The sequence below is a fragment of the Schistocerca cancellata genome, chromosome 5 (genome assembly GCF_023864275.1).
Source record: "Schistocerca cancellata isolate TAMUIC-IGC-003103 chromosome 5, iqSchCanc2.1, whole genome shotgun sequence".
In the NCBI taxonomy this organism is placed as follows: Eukaryota; Metazoa; Arthropoda; class Insecta; order Orthoptera; family Acrididae; genus Schistocerca; species Schistocerca cancellata.
In genome coordinates, this window is record NC_064630.1 from 386,445,754 (window position 1) to 386,455,818 (window position 10,065).

General features: G+C 41.6%; 1 non-coding gene across 1 annotated transcript; it reads right to left on the reverse strand.

Annotated features, from left to right (window-relative positions):
• Nucleotides 1–2,889: 2,889 nt before the first annotated feature.
• Trnas-gga (transfer RNA serine (anticodon GGA)) lies at nucleotides 2,890–2,973 on the reverse strand. The gene is given in 2 exon segments: nucleotides 2,890–2,924; nucleotides 2,934–2,973. It is a non-coding gene; the product is annotated as a tRNA-Ser (tRNA).
• Between the last annotated feature and the right edge of the window lie 7,092 nt (nucleotides 2,974–10,065).

The following is a 10,065-nucleotide window of genomic DNA, read 5'->3' on the forward strand; positions in this document are numbered from 1 at the left end:
TGTCACAGACATGATACGTGAATTGGAGTGGCAATCCTGAAAACAACGACGATTTTCGTTGCGACGGAATCTTCTCATGAAATTTCAATCACCAGTGTTCTCCTCCGATTGCGAAAACATTCTGTTGGCACCCACCTACATAGGGAGAAATGATCATCACGATAAATTAAGAGAAATCAGAGCTCTAACAGAAAAATTGAAGTGCTCGTTTTTCCCGCGTGCCGTTCGAGAGTGGAACGGTAGAGAGTCTTCATGAAAGTGGTTCATTGAACCCTCTGCCAGGCACTTTATCGTGAATAGCAGAGTAATCACGTAGATGTAGATGTAGAAATCGACTACCCATAGGCCGCCCGATATATTACATTGCACTGTCGCAAATGCACAAACGATTTTTTCTCTATTCGCGACACTATGGGCTCCTTATGTTGGTAACAAATTTAAATCTATTCCTTACTAAAATGCAATTGAATGTGAAGGCTGTTTTCACGGTTGTGCTGAATGTATTGTACATTCTTTGAGTGTTACGTGACGTCATATGCTAGCTGTTCAAATATTAACATTAACTTATCAATTACAGGAGGAAGGGGCCATTCATTCGACTGGTCATCAGCATCAGAACTGCACGAGTTTTTGTTACGTGGAAAGCAGTGATGGTCAAGCTGGAATTGCTCATCGCAATGTTCAAGATGTTCCAGCTAATACAAAGGCTCACCGATGGTATTTAAACTGTCAGAAGCTTGCTAATCGTGGAAACGGAGGCTGCTGCTTCATGACATCTGAAATGGCATACCGAGGAGATTATGCTTTCATACAGGGCCTAGCATATTTCTGAACTTGAATCTCTCATCTTGACTCAACACAGATTACGTTCAGTCGAGGCTGTGTGTTTGGACTTATTACTTTATCTTACTCATTAAAATCGGATCCTCTGTGTTGAATAAACATTCTTGTAACAGAAGTTAAATTTTAAAGTTTACACTGTCCTTCCAAATTTATTTATTGATTTTACGTATGCAGGACATGATATTATTGTAGTATTTGTAGAGCTTTAATAACATACACACAGAGCTTAATTACGTACAAAGAAACAACTGCAGAGAAAATGCAATAAAATCAGAGAGAAAGTAATCATAACAAAAATAGTAGGATTAACATTTACAACATGAACCTGTAAAATACAAAGATAAAAAACAAGACGAAGCTAATTCTCTTCACATTCTGTGGAGACCCCAGTATTAGGCGGTTTTCACTACTGTTTAGTTATCAGCAGCAAGTTCAGGAATGCATCCGGAAGTTTCTAGCAGAGTAACAGCCGTTTTTGGTCCTGTTGGTCAGCACGGAGACAAATTTTATCGTAACGCTGGGGCCCCATTTCTCGAGGTTGACTTTGCATCGTGCAACATCAGTTCTCAGTCTGTTTAAAATCTTCCATGTCACATACGGAAGGTGAGAACCTGCAGCTGGTTACTCTTTGACATTCATTCGGCGTGACTTAGACAACGAATCCCGCCAAAGATCCATGCGAGTAGTTCCGCGAGATGAAGGAATTGCTGTAGTCGCCTGCATGGAGCTCTTTGTTGATCTGAGTCTTGGTCGCTGATGCTCGTGTCCAAACAAGGGATGTTTGGGATCAATTAAGGTTTTCTTCTCCATATCTGAAGCTCCTTTCCTGAGAATACCTAGGGATGCTGTACCCATATTTTGTTACCGTTTACTGAAGGCGTTGGTCGTGAACAATCTGTCATAATGCGCTCAATCACGTTTAAAGCTGAATAAAAGTGTTTGGCGAGTACAGGATTTTGGCAGACTAGTGCAGAATGTACTGCTGCGAAGAAATATAGCATCGAGACAGATGTTCGGAGTACTTTTGGTTGATCGCTCCAGGTGGCTCCTGCAAATTTACGGATGGTGTTGTTTCGTGTAGATACTTTAAGCTTTATTCCTTCGCACAGGGCTTTGCCTTTAAGGGAACAGACTATATTTACTCTAACATATTTGGGAACGTCGCAGTGGAGTAGTTGCTCTGCATCTGCAAGTGAAGTTCAGTTTCCTTTTAGCATCCCAATTTATTAGATGAAAGACACAAAATTGTGTCATAGGTTTTGGCTTCAGACGGTTATTATCGTAGTGCATAGCTAGTTCTTAGAGTGTACTTGTCTGTTTTTTCTCCTCATTCTTAGGTGGCAATCATTGTATCATCAGCACAAATAAATGATTTAATTCCAGAGGTAATTCCTTGGCCGTTGTTTAGATGTTACACAGCAGCGGGAACGACATAGTTGCCTAAAGGACACCATTCTTCTGAATACTCTGTCAACATCTAGATGTATAAAAGGCACTTCATTTAAGTAATATTTCCATCTGCATTACACTGAGCACCTTGTTTCTGCTATGTGTATGGATCTGAATGCACTAGGGATGAGCAGTGAGTAAATGCATATCCACTGAATCCGAAGTCATATTATCTGTGTCGTGTGTGAACTCAGTGCGTTAATAATTCACTTTGTTTCCCATTGTGCTCAGTGATTTAATATTTGTGCTTGTAGGTTAATTCTGTGTGAAAGCGTTTTTAGTCATCGCAATTTCGTTTGCATGTTACACGGAGGCGAGCTACATTTCGTTTCATTTCATTCAGTTAAGTAACACCTGCACGCCATTAGATGACTTAAAATAAACATGTTCCCTTAAATAGCTCTTTGTGTTCATTTCAAAACTTTCTTAATTTTTTCTTAGTGGAATGAAATTGATTTTATTTTCACTTACCGGAATTTCATTACGAAGGCAAACACTAACATTGCTCAAATGGCTCAAATGGCTCTGAGCACCACCAGTCCCCTAGAACGTAGAACTACTTAAACCTAACTAACCTAAGGACATCACACAAATCCTTGCCCGAGGCAGGATTCGAACCTGCGACCGTAGTGGTAGCGGGGTTCCAGACTGAAGCGCCTAGAACCGCTCGGCCACCCGGGCCGGCTATACAAAGTACATTCAACCTTTGGAGAGTCAGAGAGAGAGTCATGAAAGTGATATGTAGCTGTGGGGTATCTGACAATAAAGTAGTGGCTTTGGCAAGTACATGGCGTGCGTAATTCTAAATAAGGATAGAGCAGCACGAGAAAAGATTTTCAATGAGTTACAGAGAAAGAGCAACCACCGACAATCTGTTCAAAGAGAATATTTTACCCACCATGTGTGCCCATGTAATATCAGAAACACTTGCTCTAGGGGACTGAAAGTTTTATTCTAGCTCTGGACAAGTCTTACGAGAAGACTTCCAGCGACAGTCGTCAACGTAACGTAGAGGGGATGTTAAATGCGAGCTCTACCTCGGCCGGTCCATCCACGGCGAGCAGAGTGACCCATGAGCGTCACCCTCTCAGCTAGACGTGGTGAATCTCATGTCCTCACGGTAGAAGAGCCTCGATGCAAGATCTTTGAACTTAGCCATAGCGACGTCCGCAGCAGCCGATTGTTGAGAGATCCACCGTGGTGAACGCTCTGTAGGCTAACATCTCAAAGCAGTTGCCGCTAACGAGGCATCTTGTCTCCTCAAAGACTACTACTGAACAGTTACGTGTAGCTGTCTTCTTTCTCTTCTTTTATCTAAGGGTTTGCTCGTGGCGGCTCCTCTGTGGTCTATTTTCCAACAAACGCAGCTAGACGCTACAGACTCGTGGCAGGCTCTAGGTCTCGGTTCATCCGCAACATAGCTAAAACACAACTATGTACTCAGATATGTCCATGCATTCTGGAACTAGAAAAAGCGACTGGCTTCACTACAATTAACGTCATGTTAAGGTTCTTTGGGACTCGTGGCAGGCTCTAGGTCTCGGTTCATCCGCAACATAGCTAAAACACAACTATGTACTCAGATATGTCCATGCATTCTGGAACTAGAAAGAGCGACTGGCTTCACTACAATTAACGTCATGTTAAGGTTCTTTAACTGTAAATTATGTGGATACTGTAACACAATCTTAAATTGGTTTGCGGATACTATTTTGGATACTATTTTTTTATATTTTGAAGTGAATCTTTTTATATTTGGTCCAAGATGGCGATGTTTTTCAGTAAACTAAAGCCAAGTAAAAAAAAATCACTGACTACTCTAAGCTGTGTAGCTCTGGACGTTAATCATTTGTTGCTAGGCAACATCTATCTACGTTGTACAATATAATTTCCTATGTAGTGTTAATGTATATGACATGAGTAGGTTATCTGTCTTGTGTACTGAACGGTCTTCATCATGGTGTGTCGCACTAATAAAGCACTGCCCAATTTTTAATTTAAACATCCCACCACGGACTGATGAGTGCACAGGACGTGTAAAATAATTTCGTTGTGAGTATAATACAAAATTATTACTGCTGAAACTCCTCCCATGGAGACGAAATGTAGAAGGCTATATAATATTCATTGACTCTTCACCGAAAATTACATGCGCAATATCTGCATTACCGACTTAGTTCGTTTACTCCACTGAGTGAAACAATAAAATAAATATAATCGGTGTGACCGGAGGCGTCACAAAGTAACTATAGAATTGTTTGATTACAAGATTGCTCATCATTTGCTGGAAACATGTTATTAAATCTACGGAGCGATTTAAAGTGGATCGATGGCATAAATATATTTGTAAGAAAGATGTGAAGTGTTAGCTACAGCGGAGTCATCGGCTTCTTTCTACAAGCGTTTCATAGTTGAGATTTTTCCACATCATTACTCCGAAAGCCTTATATGGTGAGTCGTGGAGAGAACTACATGCGACACTATCACTTCCTCCCTTTTTTTTCAGTCACGAATGGTACGTGGCAAGAATGACTGCTGATCAGCAATCGAAAAGTCTCGAATATCCCTAATTTTACCTTAATGGCCCATTTTCGAGCAATGTGTAGGACGAACCAACATATTTGTTAACTCTTCTAGGAAAATATCCCCCACTCTTACTTCTACCGTTTGGACAGTGTTTTATTAGTGCGACACACCATGATGAACACCGCTCATTTTTAACATTAGCCAATCTAATTAAGAGTGTATCAGAGCGACGGTTTCGTGGTTGCTAAAAGAACTCGTGACGATACGCGCTGCTCTTCTTTGGATTTTCTCCTCTTCCTTTATCAGTTCCACCTGGTAACGGTTCCAGTCTGAGGAGCAGTACTCTAGTATGAAATGTATTGTAGGACTACATCTTTTGAGGATCCTTCCAATGAATCTGAGTCTTGTATCTAACTTTCTTACAATTATATTACTGTCATCGATCTACTTTAAATTGCTCCGTAGATTTAATAACATGTTTCCAGCAAATGATCAGCAATCGAGTAATCAAACAATTCTATGGTTAGTTTATGACGCCTCTGGTGACATCGATTATTTTCATTTTATTGTTTCACTCAGTGGAGTACATGAATTGAATCGATAATGCAGATACTGCAATACAAGAACGTAAGCCTTGAGACTGCAATAGTTGAACACCTTTCTCAGCATAGAGCGTAACTTAGTGATTTGTGGGAAAAAATCGTCTTTGGTAACTACAGGTAAATCCAGTACCGTAATAATGTCAAATCATTTTCGGATCTGACACCATTTTCTGTGGGAACTGTGGAATAGGCGGGTACATAGGCGTCGACCATTACGAATGACACCATCTGCACTAGTGTCGGTGTCGGAGGCTCACTTTGCACAACAACTAATATGGAGACCACTGTGACAGTGGCAGCTGAACCCCACCATTATGTCAGAATGTAGATACTCAAATTAAACAAGATCTTTCGCTACCTCTACCATTGGCGCAGAAGGATCTTATCTTAGAAACTAAAGTATTAAATGCAGCATGTATGTAGAGTCCAATTTCTAGGTGTACATATTGTGAGAGGTGTAAGTGTTCTTTGGTGGATGTTGCTGGGACAGGTTGAGTCAAAACCATTTAGCCGATGTCAGAAACCCTTATTTATCTCCCAACAGTGTGTACTGGTAATTCGTGCCCACGTCAGGAGGGCGCTGAGTGGTGGGTGTTGTATCCACGACGCACGATGTACAGACGTGACACAGTCGGTTGCATCTGCCATTTTCAAAGCGTGCAGGACGAGCACAGGAAGAGGGCAAACGTAGGAACAATCGATATTGTAGTTGGAAACTATCGTAGCTGTGTTGAAAAAGAACCATGGCTCCAAGCTCTAATAGAAAGCAGTGACTCTCAATTCGTTACAGGAACGGAAAGTGGCTAAAGCCGGAAATAGATTCAGCTGAAATTCTTACAAAGGGACTAACCGAGTTCGGGAAGAATAAATTAAATTCAGCTGGAGGCGGAGTGTTTATTACTGTCAGAAATAGTTCACTTTGTAGTGAAATTGAGGTAGATAATTCCTGTGTGTTAGTAAGGGCAGACGTTTCACCTGACAATCGGAAACAATTAATAATTGGTTCCTTCTACCGATCCCCCGACTCAAATGATACAGTTGCTGAACAATCCAAAGAAATCCTGAGTGTCATTTCGCTAAATACCATTTAGGGGTGAGACCAACCTCAATTTTGATAGTTCCCGTACCCAGCAACAGATGGCAACACATATCTCTTAAGTTTTTACATGTGAGGTTTAGCCCGCTTTTCCACGTATGTCTTCAGTTATAGTTGGTCCCTCGATATGTTGGCGAAAATGCATATTGCAAGTCGGTGGTAAGCATAAAGCATCATCCGAAATCGTACTTCATGCCTCCTCAGAAATTATTTTGAAAAACTTCTTCGGTTACCCACTCCAAGTGTAAATGGTTGGGAAAACATACTTGACCTCTCAGTAACAAATAATCCCGACCAAATCGAGAGCATTATAACAGGTACATGGATTAGTCGTTGTAGCTGCACTGAATACGTAACATCTAAACCGATCAAAAATTAACGCAATATACACCTATTACAAAAAACGGATAAAAATTCGCTTGACACCGTCCTATGAGACGGTCTCCACCGCTCCCAATCTGGCTATGTAAGCCAAAACCATATGTGATTTAAATTCAAAGAAATAGTATCGACGACAACTGAGAAATATATGCCAAATAAATTAGTAACAGGTGGTGCTGATCCCCCATGGTATACTAAACAGGTCAGAACACCATTGCAGAAACAATCAAAGAAGCATTAGGGTTTTAAGAGAACGCAATATTCCCAAGGTTGGCGAAGTTTCGCAGAAGCTCGAAATTAAGGGTGAATTTCAGCTTTTAATAGTTTCGACCACGAAAGTCTGTCTTGAAATCTGGCAGAAATCGCAAATATCTTCCTGTCGCATGTAAAGTACACCACCGGCAAGAGCTAATCAAAACGTTAACTGCGCGATAACAATGGTGATGTTATTGATGACATTGCCACTACAGCAGAGTTACTGAATAAGGTTTTCCGAAATTCCTTTACAAAAGAAGACGAAGTAAGTATTCCAGAATTTGAATCGAGAACAAATGCCAACATGAGTAACTTAGAACTAGACATCTTCGGTGTAGCGAAGCAGCCTAAAGCACTTCAGAAAAGCAAGGCTTCTGGTCTAGACTGTAGACCAGTAAGATTCCTTTCAGAGTATGCTGATACAATAGCTCCATATTTAGCAATCACACTCAACCGTTCGCTTGTAGAAACATCCGTTCCCTAAAAATGGAGAGTTGCACAGATCACATCATTACCCAGCAGTAGTCTGCTGAATTACAGATCTATATCAGTGATGTCGGTTTGCAGTATGATTTTGGAACATATACTGTGCTCGAAAATTTTAAATTACCTCAAATAAAAAGATTTACAGATAAATAGCTAAGACGGATTTGGAGACGTATTCGTGTTAAACAAGCTGTCTTTTCTCACGAAGTAATGAGAGCTATCGACAAGGGAAGTCAAATTGATTCCATATTTATAGATCTCCAGAAGTCTTTTGACACCGTTCCTCATTAAATTGCGTGCCTTTGGAACATAGTCCCAAGTGTATGAGTCGATTGGTGATTTCCTGTCAGAATGGTCACAGTTTGTCATAACTGACGGAGATTCATCGAGTAAAACAAAAGTAGCACCTGACGTTCTCCGAGGATGTGTTATAGGCTCACTGTTATTCCTGTGCTCCATAAACGATTTAGATCATCCGAGCAGCCCGCTTCGATTTCCATGTTGAGTCAGTAGATGGTCAAAACGAATTGTAATATAATTTAGACAAGATACCAGAACGTTGCAAAAAGTGGCAATTTACTCTAAACAATGAAAAGTGTGAAGTTATCCATATGAGCACCAAAAGGACCCACTAAACTTAAAGTAGCTAACGAAGCACACAATTCTAAGGATGCAAACTCAGCTAAATACTTGAGGATTACAATTGCCAATAGCTGCAATTGGAGCGATCGTATAGGTAATGTCGTGGGGAAAGCAGACTAAAAACTGCGATTTATTGGCAGAACACTTAGATAACAAGTCTACAAAAGGGGCTGTTTACACAACGCTTGTCCGCTCTCTTCTGGAGTACTGCTGTGCGGTGTCGGGTTCGCCTCAGCTAGGATTGACAAAGGATGTGGATAAAGTTCAAAGAACGGTAGCGCGTTTTGTATTATAGTGAAATAATGGAGAGAGTACCACGGATATGATACAGGAATTGGAGTGGTAGTAGTTAAAACAAAGGGTTTTTCGTTGTGGCAGGACCTTCTCATGAAATTTCAATCACTAACTTTAGTCTCAGAGTGTGAAAATATTTTATTGGCGTCCACCTACACATAAAGAAATGATATAGTAATAAAATAAGAGAAATCAGTGCTTTCTCGGAAAGATTTAAGTGTTCATTTTTCCCGTGAGCTGTTCGAGAGTGGAATAGTAGAGAAATAGGTTAAAAGTGGTCCGATGAAACCTCTGCCAGGCACTTAATTGTGAATTGCAGAGCAATCATGAAAATGCAGATACAGATGTAACAACAGGGTTTGGAGATCTTGCAACATGCACATATTAATGTGGCTGGTGGTGTTGGCTCAGGTGTGCCATACATGTCCGAATGTGAGGCTGGCTGATGTTCGACACAGTATGGGGCGACGGAGGCACCCAGGTAATCGTCACCGACCTGTGGCTGGCTTGCGGCATCTGGTGCTGTCCGACGCCCAGTGGCTCAGTTGCTGGGAGGTCCTCAGTTCGACCATAGGCCAATCAATGCTGGTTTAAGGCGCTACAGTCACGGACTGTGCGGCTGGTCCCGGCGGTGGTTCGAGTCCTCCCTCGGGCATGTGTGTGTGTGTTTGTCCTTAGGATAATTTAGGTTAAGTAGTGTGTACGCTTAGGGACTGATGACCTTAGCAGTTAAGTCCCATAAGATTTCACACACATTTGAGCACAATCAATGCTGTGGCTGAACCCTTTTGCAGGTGGTCCAGTCAAGATGACACCTGAGCAGTGGCAGCTTCACGGTGGAAGTCCACAACACTCGATGAGTCGCCGATTCGATCTCCAACCTGATGGGCCAGCTATTACTTACGCTGTGCGAAAGAATTAAAGCATCGTCTTTTTGAAAGCTCATCATTTCCCCCATTCAGATCAAAAAATGTGAAATTTGCCCCAAAGGTGACCACAACCTTGCCGTCATGCTGCACTCCAGAAGGGTCAGACCTATTCAGTTGGGTTACGGGCCTGTGATGTCCGTACAGAAAGGGTGAATCGTCTGGGGGATGCCAACACTGTCGAAGGTTAGCAAGGAAGTCGTTCTGTTGCATATGGCATGTGTGTAAATGAACGTGCAAAGGGAAAGAGTGATTTCATTGACTCCATTTATGACATTTCAAGAGGCTTTTCCGCGTCGAGTCTGAGTAGCAATGTGTCTAAAACTGCGTGAATTAAACGCTCGACGGAGAGGGTCTGTCTTCCAACGCAGAGATGTCAAAAGAAGGGGTGATATAGGGTGAAATTTGGTGGCGATGTGACGTCATGAAACCAACTTACACCTGACATGAACTTCTAAGCTCTGGCCTTTTTTTCAGCATGTGTCGACACCTTGCTCTTTAAAGTGCCACCTCGCTCGAAGATTGCTTCGTAGGGCTCCTCGCTTTTGTGTCATTACACAGTAAC